The sequence below is a fragment of the Panthera uncia genome, chromosome D1 (genome assembly GCF_023721935.1).
Source record: "Panthera uncia isolate 11264 chromosome D1, Puncia_PCG_1.0, whole genome shotgun sequence".
NCBI lineage: Eukaryota > Metazoa > Chordata > Mammalia > Carnivora > Felidae > Panthera > Panthera uncia.
Genome location: NC_064808.1, coordinates 97435934 through 97450971, shown reverse-complemented (window position 1 = coordinate 97450971; position 15038 = coordinate 97435934). Strand labels below are relative to the sequence as shown.

Genomic DNA, 15038 nt, shown 5'->3' with positions numbered 1-15038 from the left:
CCTAACAGCACTAAGGACCTATGGCATCTGTGGTTCCTAATTGATCCAATCTCAGTGGGGGACTTATACCCTCAAACTCTCAAACAAGGTTTTCAAAAGAAAAAAACATTATTCCATACTGAGAAAGTTGAATTAATGAATGAATATTTATCATGTGTAAGCTCCCCAAGAAATCTAGTTCTCAAAACATTTCAAAAGTCTCTAGCACCCTTTTAAGCATCTTTAAGTCCTTTTAAATGGTTAAAATTTAAGTGTTGACCGTTACTTAGCTACAATGATGTCATAGATAAGACGTGAACCTTTTAGATCACGAATTACTGGCTTATTCATACCCTCCCAGTTGTGAAATATTGCCTCTGCCCACAAGGAGGTTGGGCCTGGTAGGAAAGATGAGACACGCACATAAATAATCTCAATTCAAGGCATCATGTGATCAGTGCCACATGTACAGTATAAATAAGAAAGGGAGCATTTGCTTCTTGGTGGGCAATTAGAGGAGACATCCTGTAGGAGTCTCCCGGGAGAGGCAGTTGAAGAACGAGCAGGACTGTACTAGGTAGATTTGGAGGGAAAAGCGGGAAAAGGAGAAAGACTCCGAACTGGGTTAATGGAATGAAAAGTGGGCCAGTTTAACTTGAGCATGAGGTTTATGTGGGGTGATAAGTGGGAGATAGATTTGGGAATGTAAATTGGGACGAGATTATGCTGAGTTTTGAATGTCAAGGTAAGGCTTGTGGGTTTATTTGGGACACAATGGGGAGCCGTTGAAGGTTATTGAGCAGGGAAGACAAATGATCAAATTAGTTTGTTCCCAGTCCCTGTTTTCTGAGATCATATGATTCTTTCTGGCAGATACTATGTACAGCCTAGACTGAAGCCAAAACTACTCTCCCAGGCAGCGGCTACCCTGGCTGTGCTTCCCGCCTGCTCTCATGCCCAGAAAGCTCTTGAACAAGGCCCCTTTCTGGGCATGCAGCCTGGGTCAGCTTCCCTGAGCTTCCCTCTCTAACTCCTGCTTTACTGAACACACTCCACGGTTCTTAGATGAGGCTCCAGATTCCTCGGCAGCTATGATTCAGTAACCGCAAACCTTTCTCTATTCCCAGAAAAATAAGTTAATTGATGATTGCCTTAATTATAAATTTTTCAACTACAAATTTATTTTTAAATGTTGGCCTCTGCTACAGCTTGCCTTTAATAGAATCTTGTATGCGATGCTACTTGATTTAGTACAAAATTATATTTTTAATTAGCCCGGGCTTTGAAGTTGGGCCCATCTGGATCGGAATCCTTGGTCTACCACGTACTAACTCTGTGACCTTCAGCAAATCAATTGCCATTTCTGGGCCTCAGTACACTCATCTGCAAAATGTGGGCAATTATGCCTTTCCCACCCGGGTTTTATAAACACTAAATGAAATTAAATACACGCGGAGGGACTACCCAAGTGGCAGGCGCTTTGAAGTACTCAGCAAGTACCCTATCTCCCACTCCTTCACCCACTCTTTCCCCGTCCTCCTCCCCTGCCCTTGGGGGTTAGAAGTGTGCTTTATACCAAGGTTGGACCTATCAGCATTTGGCGACGTTCTACAAAGAGAGAGGCAGTGCTGGTGTGTGGAACCAGCATGAAAGTTAGGTGTGGGACAGAACTGTGTTCAAAGTGTGGCAGTTCTCACCAGCAGTGTGACTTGGGTAAAGAATTTATCCTCTCCGGGCTTCAGTCGCTTCCTATGAGAAAACCTCCCGCCATGTGCAATTACCAGGACGTTCCCGCCAACTGGCACATTCAGTGCTCCTTAGCACCACGCCTCCCACTTAGTAGGGCTCAATACATGTTAGCATCAGAGGCCTCCAGTGGCCAGTCTCCACAAGTCTGAGGACCACTGGACTCAAACCTTTCCTCTCTCAAACCCACCGTTTGTAGTTCCCTCTTTCTTCTTCTTTTCTCAATATTTTCCATCCTCCTGCATTCACCCTTCCTCCTAGAATAGGTGAGCAGAGTAAATGAGAACAAGCAGGGAACACACTTACCTCTGGAGGGTGAGCCACACTAAGTGCCCGCGGTATGTCGTGTGTCTCTCTCCTGACTGCAGCCAGCTTCATCAGCTCTGCCGTCATTGCCTCTCCCCAGGCATCTTGGGTCCCTCTCCAAATCCACACTCACAGAGCCCACGGCAGTACTGATCCTCTCATCTGCAACAACAACAAAACCCAGGGTCCTCATAATGCACAACAGGGCAGGGAGACTCATTTCCTAGGGGACACCAGAGGGGTCAGCAGTCAGGACAGACGAAAGCCAGGACAGTGGGCCCAGCAAAGAAAACACAATGGATGATTTGCTATCCCAGCTTTGTCCATTTTGCTGAAATCAAAGCTCATAGCCCTCTCTCTCCCTTAATCAAAGCAGTTGTTATTTCTGCTAACTCGCCCTGCAGACATTAATTAACTCTCTACCAACCATGGCCAGATCCCACAGAATTCGGTGCCCCAAGTAGCGCACCTCCATGCATCGGGAAGGAGTAGCTGTTTGTCCTCTGACCCTGCATTCCCTGCCAGCCTGGGAGAGCTGGGGACTTTGGCCCCAGAATCCCAGCCTCCAAGAAGGGAATTATCTTGTCTTCCTAAAAACCAGAGAAATGCCCTTGCTGAGGGAAGGATCTAAAGTATGAAAATAATCAACGTTCACAGCCATGCTGTACAAGGCTCCTCCGTGGTCCATGCAGGTCTTTGGACACAAGAAGACAGCCATGACCGTGGTGCACAGCAAAGGGGGAACAGTCTCATCAAGGTGAATGGGTGGCCCCTGGAGACGATCGAGCCACACACACTGTAGCACAAGCTACGGCAACCTGTTCTGCTTCTGGACAAGGAGCGATTTGCCTGGGTGGACGTCCAAGTCCGTGTAGTGGTCATGTGGCCCAGATTTAGGCAATCTGCTAGTCCCTCTCCAAAGCCCCGGTGGCCTATTATCAGAAATACATGGATGAGGCTTCCAAGAAGGAGCTCAAAGACATCCTCATCCAGCACAACCTGACCTTGCTGGTAGCTGATCCCCTGCACTGCAAATCCAAAAAGTTTGGTGGTCCTGGTGCCTGTTCTCCTACTGTTAAGGAGCAGTGTTTGCCTTTATAATGAACAATTGCCATGGGACAAGAAAGAGAAAAGAAAAGAAAAGAAAAGAAAAGAAAAGAAAAGAAAAGAAAAGAAAAGAGAGAAAAGAAAGAGAAAAGGAAAGAGGAAAGAAAAAAGAAAAGAAAAGAGAGAAAAGAAAGAGGAAAGGAAAGAGGAAAGGAAAGGAAAGGAAAGGGAGGGAGGAAGGAAGGAAGGAAGGAAGGGGAAGGAAAGAAGGAGGGAAGAAAAAAACCCCTCCCAGTTTTATTCACTTTGCTGTTTACCACTCATTGACCCCCCCCCACCTCTTAAAATCAGAAAGACCTTAGAAAAAAACATCATCTGGTTTTTTCATTTCACTGTGAGGAAATGGGGTTGGAGAGGCTGAGAGATTTGCTCAAGGACATCAGAACTGCATTTAGCTGAGGCTTCCTTCCACAGCTCCCTGGGGTCACACACAGCCACTACTCTGGAAGCAAACACTGGTGCAGAAGTAGACCCTGAGTTGATCCATTACTCAGTGAGATTTATACTGAGCACCTATTGTGTGCCGGACACTGTGCTAGTCACTTTCATGTATTTTCTTTCATGGGATTGGCCTGTTCAGTTTTAGACTCCTGCCAGCATGAGCACATAGTAGTTGCTCAATAAGGTGGGCTTTCTTCTTTGTCTCAGGAGCTGGATTGTAGAATAGAGAGAAAATGGGTTTAGACTTAGTCTGGGTTTGAACCTCATCCCAGCCACTTGTCACCTTTTTGGTCTTTACCTCTCTAAGCCTCTGTTCTCATATCTCTAAAATAGAGGTGATAAGCAAATCAGAGTATGGTGATAAGTTTTAAAGTCATTGTACGTGAAGGACCTCTTACTCATAGTAGGTGCTCAGTCAATAATAGCAGATCCTGTCATTGAACATTCTGTTACTGACATCATTACCCGCCTTCAAGGAGCTGATAATCTCAGAAGTTAAGACATGCATATAGATAACCGCAAAGCAAAGCAGAGAAGAGACCAGAGGTGGGCCATGGAGATTCCAAGGGTGCCCTTAAGTCTGGGGATGATGGAAGGCTTCCTGGAACAGGTGTCATTGTAGTTGAAGGTATTGGACAGTTTGAGGGGAAGCAGTAATGTTGAGATAAGAGCAAAGATAAGGATGAGGAAGCAAGAGAATGCCCCAAGTGTTCAGCTCCAAGAGCATAGGGATCTAGAATTTTGGGAACACTGAAAGCTTAGGAGAGTGAAGGTAAATCTGGAAAAGTAAGTAGGGGTCAATTTGTGGAGGCTAAAAATTGCAGATCTCATTCTGCTGACAGTGTGGAGTCAGAAAAACATTTTGAATAGGGTAATGGTAGGAAAAGAGCTAAGACTTAAAATGAACAACTGGGCCAAGTGTCCAGCATAATTTGGAGGGCAGACATTAGAGTAGAAGCTATTTTAGTGGACACAACTTGAGCAAATGAAGGTCTGGCATAGGCAGTCATGCGAAGAAGGAAAGATAAAAATGGCTCTAAGAAAAAGATCAGAGGTAAAAGAAAGAGGACTGAGCCACAGACTGGATGCAGAAGTGAGGGAGAGGGAGGGTGGGAGGAAGTGAGAAGTGGAGATGCCATGAATCCAAGTGAAGAGTAGCAAAAGTTGGCAAGAGACATGGAGAAAGAAAGACCAGGAGGTTACCTTGAAAGGAGGGCTGGGGCAAGCTGGGAACGTAGAAGGAGCTGTGGAAAGAAAGACACCAAAGACACACGAGATAGAGCAAGGGGGGAGGAAGGTCCTGTATGAGGCGAGAAGGCCTCCAGAGACCCTTGGTCAGGATACACGGTGGGGAGTGGGAAGACAAAGGAAGACACAAAAGAACTTTAAGTTGGGGAGAAGGAAAGGCGAATCTATTCATGGATATTCTCATTCATTCATAAACATCCACAGAGGGCCTACTACCTGCCAATGAGAAAGACGACCCTTCTGAGCCTGCATTAGGTTCCCCAGCAAGGTAGAGGCAAGGCCATCTGCTAAGGGGAAGGGTTCAGGGTCCTTGGGAACTTACTAAAAATGCTAATTCTTTGGCCCAACCCCCAAAGATTACCAGCTCAGCATCATTCTGCAGGTGGTTCTTTGGGAGACCACAGTGGGAGAGGCTGAATTAGAAAGTTTGTGGAAGTTTTGGGGTCTTGGCTGAGGACCCAGATGTGTAGAGGACCCAGGCTGCACTTTACGTTCAGCCTAGGAGTTTGGGGGAGGCAGTATGTGGGGCTCACTATCACTGGCATAAACGGGGAGGGAAGAGCTGGGGAAGGGAATCACTAAGGGAGCATTGCAAACAGTCCAGCTCTAATCCCCATGAGGCCTGGTGCACTCCTGTTTCTGATCTCACCTTCCAACTCTTCCCAATCCCTGAAACACCTTCCAGGAGCTCCAGGGAACTAGACACCCTAAGGTGATTCCTTCGGCTCTGATATTTAATTACAATTGTATTTAACACATCCAACAATCAGATCTGTTCAGAGGAGGAGACCGTCCTCATGATAATGCCTAATGTGTGGGGTGAATGTTACAGCTTTCAGAGCAATTTCATGCATATTACTGTACATTATATTATATCAGCTTTCCTCCAAGTATGATCCATAGACCACCAGCGTCAACATTACCTGGGAGCATGTGAGAAATGCAAATTTGTAGGTCTCTGCCCAGACCTATTGTTATCCATCACCTGGAGAGCCAGGACCCTGGAAGCTGAACTTTTAATATGCTCTGGGGTGATTCTGAATAAAACTATAACTTGACAACTGGAGATACAGCAAAACAAAATGTTTGATCTCTGTCCCTAGTTCCTGGCACAGAGCTTCAAAAACCCTTGGAATTTCCCAGATAGGAGTGTCTGTCGTTATTCATAACAAGCTCCTTCTATTCGTACCTGAGTTTGTGCTAACAGCAGGCCCTTAAACAGTTCCAAGGGAAGGGCTGGCCAAGCCAGAATGGCCAAGAACTGGACTTTCAGTCCCACCCCACAACCTCTGTGGAGGGCAGAGGGATTGGAGATTGAATTCCATCATATGGCCATTGATTTCATCAACCATGTCTACATAATGAAACTCCTCAAACCTCCAGATACTGAAGCTCAGTGGACCTTCCTGTTGGTGAGCACACTGACGTGCTAAGGGTGATCTGACCTGATTGCACAAGGAGAGAGAATGGAAAGTCTGTGCCGCTCCCCACCCTGAGGCCATTGGGCTATTTCTGAGGCGTAGCCTTTATAATAAAACTGTAATGATAAGTATAGTGTTTTCAGAGAGTTCAAACAAATCATCAAACCCAAAGGGAGGTGGTGGGAACCCCTGGATTTGTAGCCACATCAGACAGGAGTGCAGGTAGGACAGGGACCCCATTTGTGGCTGATATCTGAGGTTAGGGCAGTCTTGTTGGGGACCTTGGCCTTCACGTTGGGATCTGACCCTAATTCTGGGTAGTACCAAAATTAAGTTGAATTGCAGGAAACTCAGTTGGTGTCAGAGAATTGGTGTCAAAACAAAGGAACCATAGTCTCATGTAAGCCAAACCATAATCTTGCAAGTTACACATAAATATCCTCATGTTACATATGTGGAAATGGAGACACAGGGAGGGAAAGTGACTTACCCACAGGCAAACAGCCATTCTGGAGCAAAGTGGGAATATGCATATAGGTCCCTGGCCCCAGGACATGCTTCTTCTCTCCAGGGCACAGCTGGCTCTTGGGCTACCATGCCCCCAAGTTGGAGGTAGAATCACAAAGCTTAGGGGCTGGAACCCGCCCTGTGATAGGGGAGGGGAAGGGTTACCTAATTCAACCCACCAGGGCCAACTGCCAGGGAGGTAATGAAAAAGAGCTGAGGCCCTCAGACCTCTGAAAGTTTAAATTATACCTTTCTGAACGTGCGTGACTTGTGTAATCCTCAAAGATTTGTAATTGTGACAGCCTAGGAAAATTACAGGTGACTTGAAGCAATTTAATGATAATAAAAATAAAATAAAAACAGTAAACAGCACTGCTGCTCCCTCTAATTTCCCAGCATCTTTATCATATAAATGCCTCCATTCTTCTCCCTGCTGACGATTAATGAATCTGCAATTGCCACAACGGGATGGCAGGCTCACTTCCCTAATTCCTTCTGCTGCTGCTCCTGCACCGGGGGAAGCCCCTCCCAGCTCCCCGTGCCAGGGCTCTCCCAGGCCCAGCCAGATTCCAGAGACAGCCCTGGGAGAGGCACCAGGACCTCCTCCCGATGCCAGGCTTTCCTCCCCTGCTCCTCACCCCAGCGGCCCAGAGCTGTCTTCTGCAGCCAAGTGTGTGCAGGAGCCCTGCTGATCTGAGCAAGCACAAATTGACCTTCTCTCCGGGCATCTCCTTGCCTCCCTCCTGGTGTTAATATGCGCCTTAAAGAGCTGCGCGCTCAACAAGTCTCAGTTATGCAGGTTAATTCAGAGCGCAGCCAGGCTGTGATCAAATGACCTTTCCCCACTTCCCTGCTAATTTTGATGGGCAGCTCCATTTTCCTTCTCCCTCCCAGTCCCCCCTTGCTCTAAATTGGAAATCTATCAATTTTCTAGGTAAATGGAAAATAAAGACACACAGGCACAAGCAACACACTCACCTGCATACACACTAACGCTAACACTCACACTAACATGCAGTTGTTGAGGCAGAGGCTAGACGGGACCTGCTTCTTCTTCTTTTTTTTTTTTTTTTTTTTTTAATTCTTAATTTCCAGGCCTCAGGAGAATGTGGGAGCTGGGTCCTGAGCTGATGCCAAAAGAACATAAAGGTGCTGAAAGAGGGGTGCCTGGGTGGCTCAGTTGGTTAAGCGTCCGACTCTTGATTTCGGCTCAGGTCATAATCTCATGGTTTTGAGTTCGAGCCCTGAGTCAGGCTCTGCACTGACAGCATGGAGCCTACTTGGGATTCTCTGTCTCTCTCCCTCTCTCTCTGCCCCTCCCCTGCTCACTCACTCTCTCAATAATTAATAAATATTTAAATAAATAAATAAATAAATAAGCGCTGAAAGAGAATCCCTTACCCACAATTTTTATTCTTTGCTTCACCAGGAGGTACAATAACAGTAACAAATGGGGGGAGCAAATAACAACAATAAAAACTAACATTTATCAAGTGCTTACTATGTACCAGTCACTTCCCTAGAATTAGCTCAATGAATTTTCTCAATACCTCTACGGAATGAGAATTATTACTCCCATTTTATTTAAAAAGAAATTGAGGCTTCAAGAGATGAATGCTTAAGGATGCACCTAAAGAGTCAGATCGAACATTTGAACCTGGATAGTCTGGTTCCAAGGTCAAGTTCTTGCTTTGTTGCCAGTAGCACAACCTGGGACCTGTCACATGATCACGGCAAGCCTCAGTTTCCTCATCTGCACCATGAGGATAATAAGATTTACCTCATCATGGAAGATGAATTAAGTGGTGACCATCCTTTGAAAGCTGCAAATCACCATCACTTCACCATTATTATAATTATTGTGAATTCAATTAGTTAATTCCTTGCACAAATATTTCCTGACCACCTACTATGCGCCAGCCTTGCTCTAGGTCCAGGAATACGGCAGTGATCAAAACAGATAAATATCCCTGTCTCCGAGGAGGCATTCAAGTGGGGAAAACTGACAAAACACAAGTAAAATACATAATAGGTGTGGCTTACTACTATAGAGAAAATAAAGTTGGAGAGGGGGTCTGAGGAGTGAGGGTAGGAGGACTGCAATTTTAGGTTGGTCAGGAAGACGTCACATAACAGGTGTCATTGGACAAAGGTCAAAGGGAATGTGGGGAGCAAAACAGGCAGTTATCAGAGAAAGAGCATTCCAAGCAGTGGAAACAGCAAGTGCAAAGACTCTGAGGCTGAAGGAGTAAGGAGGCCAGAGTTGAGGGCAGAGGGAGGGAGGAGGAAGAGTAAGAGATGAGTCCGGAGGTGATGGGCCATGTAAAGCTCTGCAGGCTCTGATTCTACGTGCTAGGGAATGCACGGGTGTGTGGGAGGGTCTCAGCAGAGCAGTGAGATAATCTAACATTTTTAAAGGGTCAGTGTGGCTATCACAGGAGGGCAGGGACAGAAGCAGGGAGTCCAGTTAGGAGGCTGGTGCCACTAACCTACGTGACAAAAGATAGTGGCTTGAACCAGGAGGTAGCAGTGGAGGTGATGAGATGTATTTGGATTCTGAATATATTTGAAGGTAGAACCAACCAGACATGCTGATGGTCAGTATGTAAGAAAGCAAGAAGTCACCAATGACTCCAAGATTTCCCACCTGAGAAGATGGAAGAATGGAGTTGCCTCTTAGCAAAATGGGGTACAGCAGGAGGTGCAGGTGTTATAGTTTGCATTGTGTCCCTCACAAGAAATGTGTTCAAGCCCCAACCCTTAATACCTAAGGATATGGACTTATTTGGAAATAGGGTCTTTGCAGAGGTAGTCAAGTTGAGATAAGGTCATTAGACTAGGTTCTAATAAGACTGGCATCCTTATAAAAATGGAAAATTTGGACACGGATTCACAAACACAGGTTGGAGTTGGCAGGAAGGTTGGAGCCACACTGCCAATAAGCCAAGGAACTGCCGACACCTAGGACAGAGACATGGACCAGATCCTTCCCTAATTCCTCAGAGGGACCGGGGCCCTGACAGCACATTGATTCAGACTTCCAGCCTCCAGGACTGCCAGACAAGAACTTTCTGCTACTCAAGCCACTCAGTTTGCCATACTTTGTTATGGCAGGTTTGGAGGGCAGGGCCAGCAGGCCAAGCGGAGATGTGGAATAGGCAGCTAGGTAGGAGTCTGGAGTTCAAGGGTGAGGGCTGAACTGGACACATACATTCGAGAGTCATCTTCCCTGCTAGGAACTTGCAGCTAGGGCACTGGCTGTGATTGCGTAGGGCAGATAGAGAAGGGGTGCGAGGACTGAGTTCTGGGACACCCACCAGTGAGAGGACAGGGAGGTAAAAGGCAGTTGACAAGTAGAAGAGAATCAGGAGAGGTGATGTCCTAAAAGGCAAATGAAGGAAATATTTAGGGAACAGCTCTGTCAAATGTCGGCAACGAGCCAAATTTGATGAATACAAAGAAGTGACCATTGGATATAGCCACTCGAAGCTCATTTGTGACCTTGACAAGGGCAGTTTCAGAGGTGTAGTGAAGCCTAATTGGAATGGGTTGAAGAGAAAACTGGAGGAGAGAAATTGGAGGCATAGGCATAGACAACTCTTTGAGGGGTTTGCTAAGGGGAGACATGGGGTCAAGACAGAAGTTTTTTCAAGGTAGGAGGAGAGGTAACAGTACTTCCCATGCTGACAGAAGTGATGCTGCAGAGAGGCAGGTATTGATAAGACAGAAGACAACAGGAAGAACTGCAGGGTAACGTCCCTGGAAATCTGGTGGGGGTGGGAGAAAGTATACACTTGACCAGGAGCATGGGGGATACACCCCAAACAGGAGAGAGGCAGGTTTATGGGCAGGTGCGTGGGTGGGTCAAAACGGTGGTGGCGACGTAGAAGCTAAAGTCAGTTGAGATCGAGGAGGGGGAAAGGATGAACAGCCACGGGGGACAGTGGAAGACCGAGAGGTGGGAAGATACAGTGAGGTTGTCGGCAGCAGGCAGGGCCACCTGAGGTCTGGTTGGTGACTAGGGAGTAACATCAGTCACATGAGGATAGGTTTCTTCTCCCGCCATGTGCAGCTGCCCACACATAAGCTGAAAATCAGCAGAGAGTTGGACTTCATCAGAGCTGGGAGTTTGCTCCTCAAATGCAAAAAGAGAAGGAGCAAAGGACCTGAGCAGTAAGTCAAAGAGGGACTGTAAAGATGGAGTCTGGAATTTAAGCTGGATAGGGATGAAAGGAAGGGCCTGAGAAGGGCAGGAATCCCAAAGGGTGTTTGGATCAAGGGATTGTATGTTCCAATAGGGGAAGGATTGTTAGAGTCAGAGTGCTAGAGCTTGTATGCTAGAATAGTGGGGGTCAGGGAATAAAAATGGGGGCTCCTCAACATGCATATCTTGGAGGCGTGGCCATGACTGGCATTGACAAGGTGTAGGGTAAGGCCAAGGGAGAAGGTGGCTAGCATAGGGTGGACAACAAGAACACTGGATGAGGAGGTCAAAAGACTGGAAAGCCAAGGTACTAGAAGGCTCATATATATTGAACCCACTAAGATTTTTCAGAGAGGTGGTATTGGGGAGTGACGGTGAGCCAGGAGCTAAAATCCAGAAGAAATTAGAGCAGGCCACCAAGAGTCATAAGGTAACCACAACTCCGGAGAACATGAGTCCCCACTCTGGGGGTTCTTAGAGAGGGGGTTGACAATAGCATGAAAGCAGCAGTGTGAAGCAAGGAAGGGTCCCAGGTCACCTTCAGGCCCAGCTCTCCAGAAAATGGTGTCCTTGGGGTAGAAGCAGGGAATTTCAAAGAGACTGAGAAAAGCAGGATTGCTGATGGCTGCCTGTGAGTCCCAGAGGGCAGTAGTGAGGCTGGGGAGGAAGAGGAAATTCAGGCAAAAGAGGAGGTGTGCAGAGCCCAATGGAGGGCAGAGCCAAAGGTGAGGAGGCTTCAGTGAGGTTGAAAGTGTCCAAAGCCATGAGGTCAGGACAGATGCCTAACTTCACTGTGGGTGGTCTCCTGGGAAACCACCCCTTCCCTTTGCCTCTATCTGATGCCAGAAGCCATCCTCAGACAAACAAACAACACATGAGCCTGTAAACCAATCCCCCTGTGCCAGGCCACCTGCCCCTACCAGCCATTGGCTCTCAAAGCGTGTGTCCATGGACGAGACTGATTGGCTCAAACTCAGCCATGAGCCGGGCCTCACCCAGAAGGAAAGCGGACAGTGCAAGTCTCGCAGCCTCTACCCTAGGAAGAATTGTCAAAATTTATGTGAAGTACCTAAATCTAAGGAGGGTGTTCAAAGATTCTGGCAACCAAAAATGTCAGGCATTTATTAGATAACAACGATAGTAGTAATTTTTATTATTATTTTGTCTAAGCTTTGCAGGAAAGAGATGGGGAGGATTCCATGAAGCCACTTCATCACCAGGACCTCAGATGAGGTTTCTAACCTTCCAGCAGCAGTTGAGAACACTATTTCTATTGATTAGTGCCAAGGACTCAATAAGGCACGTGCATGTTCTCAGGTAAGACTTTAGGCCTGAGCCTTCCCAGATAAGATCAGACCCATTTAGAGCTCACTCCACAGCAAAGCACACTCTTGACTCTGCAAAGACAAGATGATAGAGGTTCCTATTTACTCAGCAGCCCCTGTGTGCCAGACACTATAATCTTCACTCAGCATGCATGATCTCCTTTAATCCTCAAGGCGACTCTGTGAGGAAGGTAGTGGGATTACCATATTATAGATAAGGAAATAGAACTTGAAAGAAAATTAGTAAGTTGCTTATTCCACCTTCCATCCCCACTTCCCCCACTACCCCCAGCCGCTACAAGGTCACCACGCATAGTTGTGCAGGTCGTGCACTGCACATCTCCACAGAGCATAATTGCCTCCAATGCAGATGACACGACCTGGAGTTGTGCAGTGCCCAACCTGTGCGTTCAAACGTAGCCACTGCTCATTTGGCTCCAAACTCCATCTCCTCACAACTATATTATAGAGTTCAGTCATCAGTCTTTTGAGTAAGAGCCCCCTTAAGGTCAGGGAAGATTTCTTCTGTGTCCCCACAGAGAGCAACACAGGGCCTGGCACATAGCAGGCGCACAATAAATAGCTGCAAGATTAAAGACTATCAAAGATGAGCATGAATGTGCTCATCAGCTCCCAAATCACGGCATCTACAGAGGCACCACTTGAAGCCGGAAATAGGTAGTTTAGAACAACCGAAAGGGAGGACAGCTACCTGGCACAGCTGGCTGTCAGCTTATAAAACTCATTAACCCCAGAGGTGGTACAGATGACAAATACTAACGGGCTCCAGGTGCGTGTAGGCACGTTCAAGGTTTCTACAACCAGAGTGGACTATTAAGGAGAGTGGCCCAGAAGGGGACCACTGACATTGTTTGAACACCCACTATATCCCTGGCACTGGGCTACATTGAACACCTTACCTTACAGACCTCTCCAGGTCTGTTTCCTTCTGTGTAAAGAACTAATATCATTACCTATGGCGGTGGGGGTCGTAGTCATTAAATAACGTCAGTCTTTAGCACACGCCTGGGACAGTGTCAACGTCCCACATAAGTTAACTATTATTCCCGCAAGTAATAATAGCAAATGGAATTGTGTTGACAATTCACTAGTAGGAAAGAATTTCACAAAACTTCCATCTCTTACCAAGAAACTAGGTTCAATTATCCTCTTATATGGACACTTCACTGATCAAGACTTTTAAAAAAAAACCTAACCTTCAGCCTTTGGGATTGCGCATAAATAGAAGAACAATTTGATTATTTTCCTCCCTTGTGATTTTCAGCCAGGGCGATCTTTAAATAAAGCAGCAATAGAATGATAATCTGCTCTGAGCATCCCCCACCTCCTGTCATTTCTACCAAGAGCTTTCAGGGGACCAACACAGTGTCAGACACCAAATAAAATATTTGCATAAGACTTCTGCCTTCCAATATAGAGATTTTTTGCAGAGTCTGTGGCTATCGTGGTATACAGCCAACATGAAAACAGATTACTATCACTAGAAGCCGGATCACAAAGAAAACCATCCCAAATTTTCCAGCTTAGTCATGCTTGGAACCAGCTTCCTTTCCTACAAAGTTGAACATGGCCCCTTGGAGGTCTGTCTTGCTGTACTGTGCACCCCTTGAAGGCAATGATCATTTAGTTATGTGTCATTTTTTTTCCTCTGGATCCATAAGACCATCACGGTGCCTGGTCCACAGAGTGGATTTTGCCTGAGAGACGATGAGAGAGAGGGAGGGAGGGAATGTATGGATACATGATGGCAAGATGGCTGGATGAAGTGGCATAGCTTAATTGACCAGAGTGTCGGCTCTAAATTGATACTAGTTTCCAAAATCGGCTCTGCCATCATTTAGTTGTGCGGTCTTGAAAAACCTGCTTAATCTTTCTGGGCATCAGTGTCTTTAACTGTAACATAAGGATAACGATAGTACCTATCTTGTAAGTTTGTTGTAAGTATTAAGAGAATACACATAAAGCACTTATCCATCCACACATGTTTCTTGAGCTCCTACCATGTGCCAGGCACTGGTGTAAGAACGGGGACTATTAAGCAAAACAGATAAAAATCTCTGCCTTCATAGAGTTTATATTCCAATTGGGAAAGCAGGCAAAACACAATATATTAGACAATTATCTGGTATATTCGAAGGTGATTGACAGAGTCAGAAGCTGGCAGCTCTGCCTGACTCACCATCAAGGTGCTCCCCAGAGCGGAGGCGCGTGGGCGGGTGGGCGTGCGTGCGCACACGCGGTGACCCCCACGGGGGGAATATGGAAACTGCTCCTAGCCTTGCACATCAGCTAAGGGATGCTCGCCCTGTGGCTGTCAGGAAGCCTCTTCTGGGCCAGAGAGATGAGCATATTGTCCCCAGAGGGACATTCCCAGGGCTCCTCAAAACAGGCCTGACCTCTTTTCCTCCTCCCCCTCCTCTCCTTCCTCCTCCTCCTCCTCCCCTCCTCTCCTTCCTCCTCCTCCTCCTCCCCCTTCTCTCCTTCCTCCTCCTCCTCCTCCCCCTTCTCTCCTTCCTCCTCCTCCTCCCCGTCCTCTCCTTCCTCCTCCTTCTCTTCCTCCTCCCCCTCTTCTTCCTCCTCCTCTCCCTCCTCTCCTTCCTCCTCTTCTTCCTCCTCCCCCTCCTCTCCTTCCTCCTCCTCCTTCTCCTCCTCTTCTTCCTCCTCCTCCCCCTCTTCTTCCTCCTCCTCTTCCTCCTCCACCTCTTCTCCTTCCTCCTCCTCCTTCTCCTCCTC

The 15038-nt window shown here is 46.9% G+C and overlaps 1 protein-coding gene and 1 pseudogene across 1 annotated transcript in view; one reads left to right on the top strand and one right to left on the bottom strand.

The window, feature by feature from the left end:
- Nucleotides 1-1139: 1139 nt before the first annotated feature.
- The window catches only part of BUD13 (BUD13 homolog), a 275859-nt gene continuing 261960 nt past the window's right edge, over nucleotides 1140-15038 (bottom strand). The window contains exon 11 of the mRNA XM_049621220.1: nucleotides 1140-2193. The gene's annotated coding sequence lies outside the window, so the exon portion shown is untranslated. The remainder of the gene's footprint in view (nucleotides 2194-15038) is intronic.
- On the top strand, nucleotides 2663-3046 carry LOC125915452 (40S ribosomal protein S16-like; annotated as a pseudogene).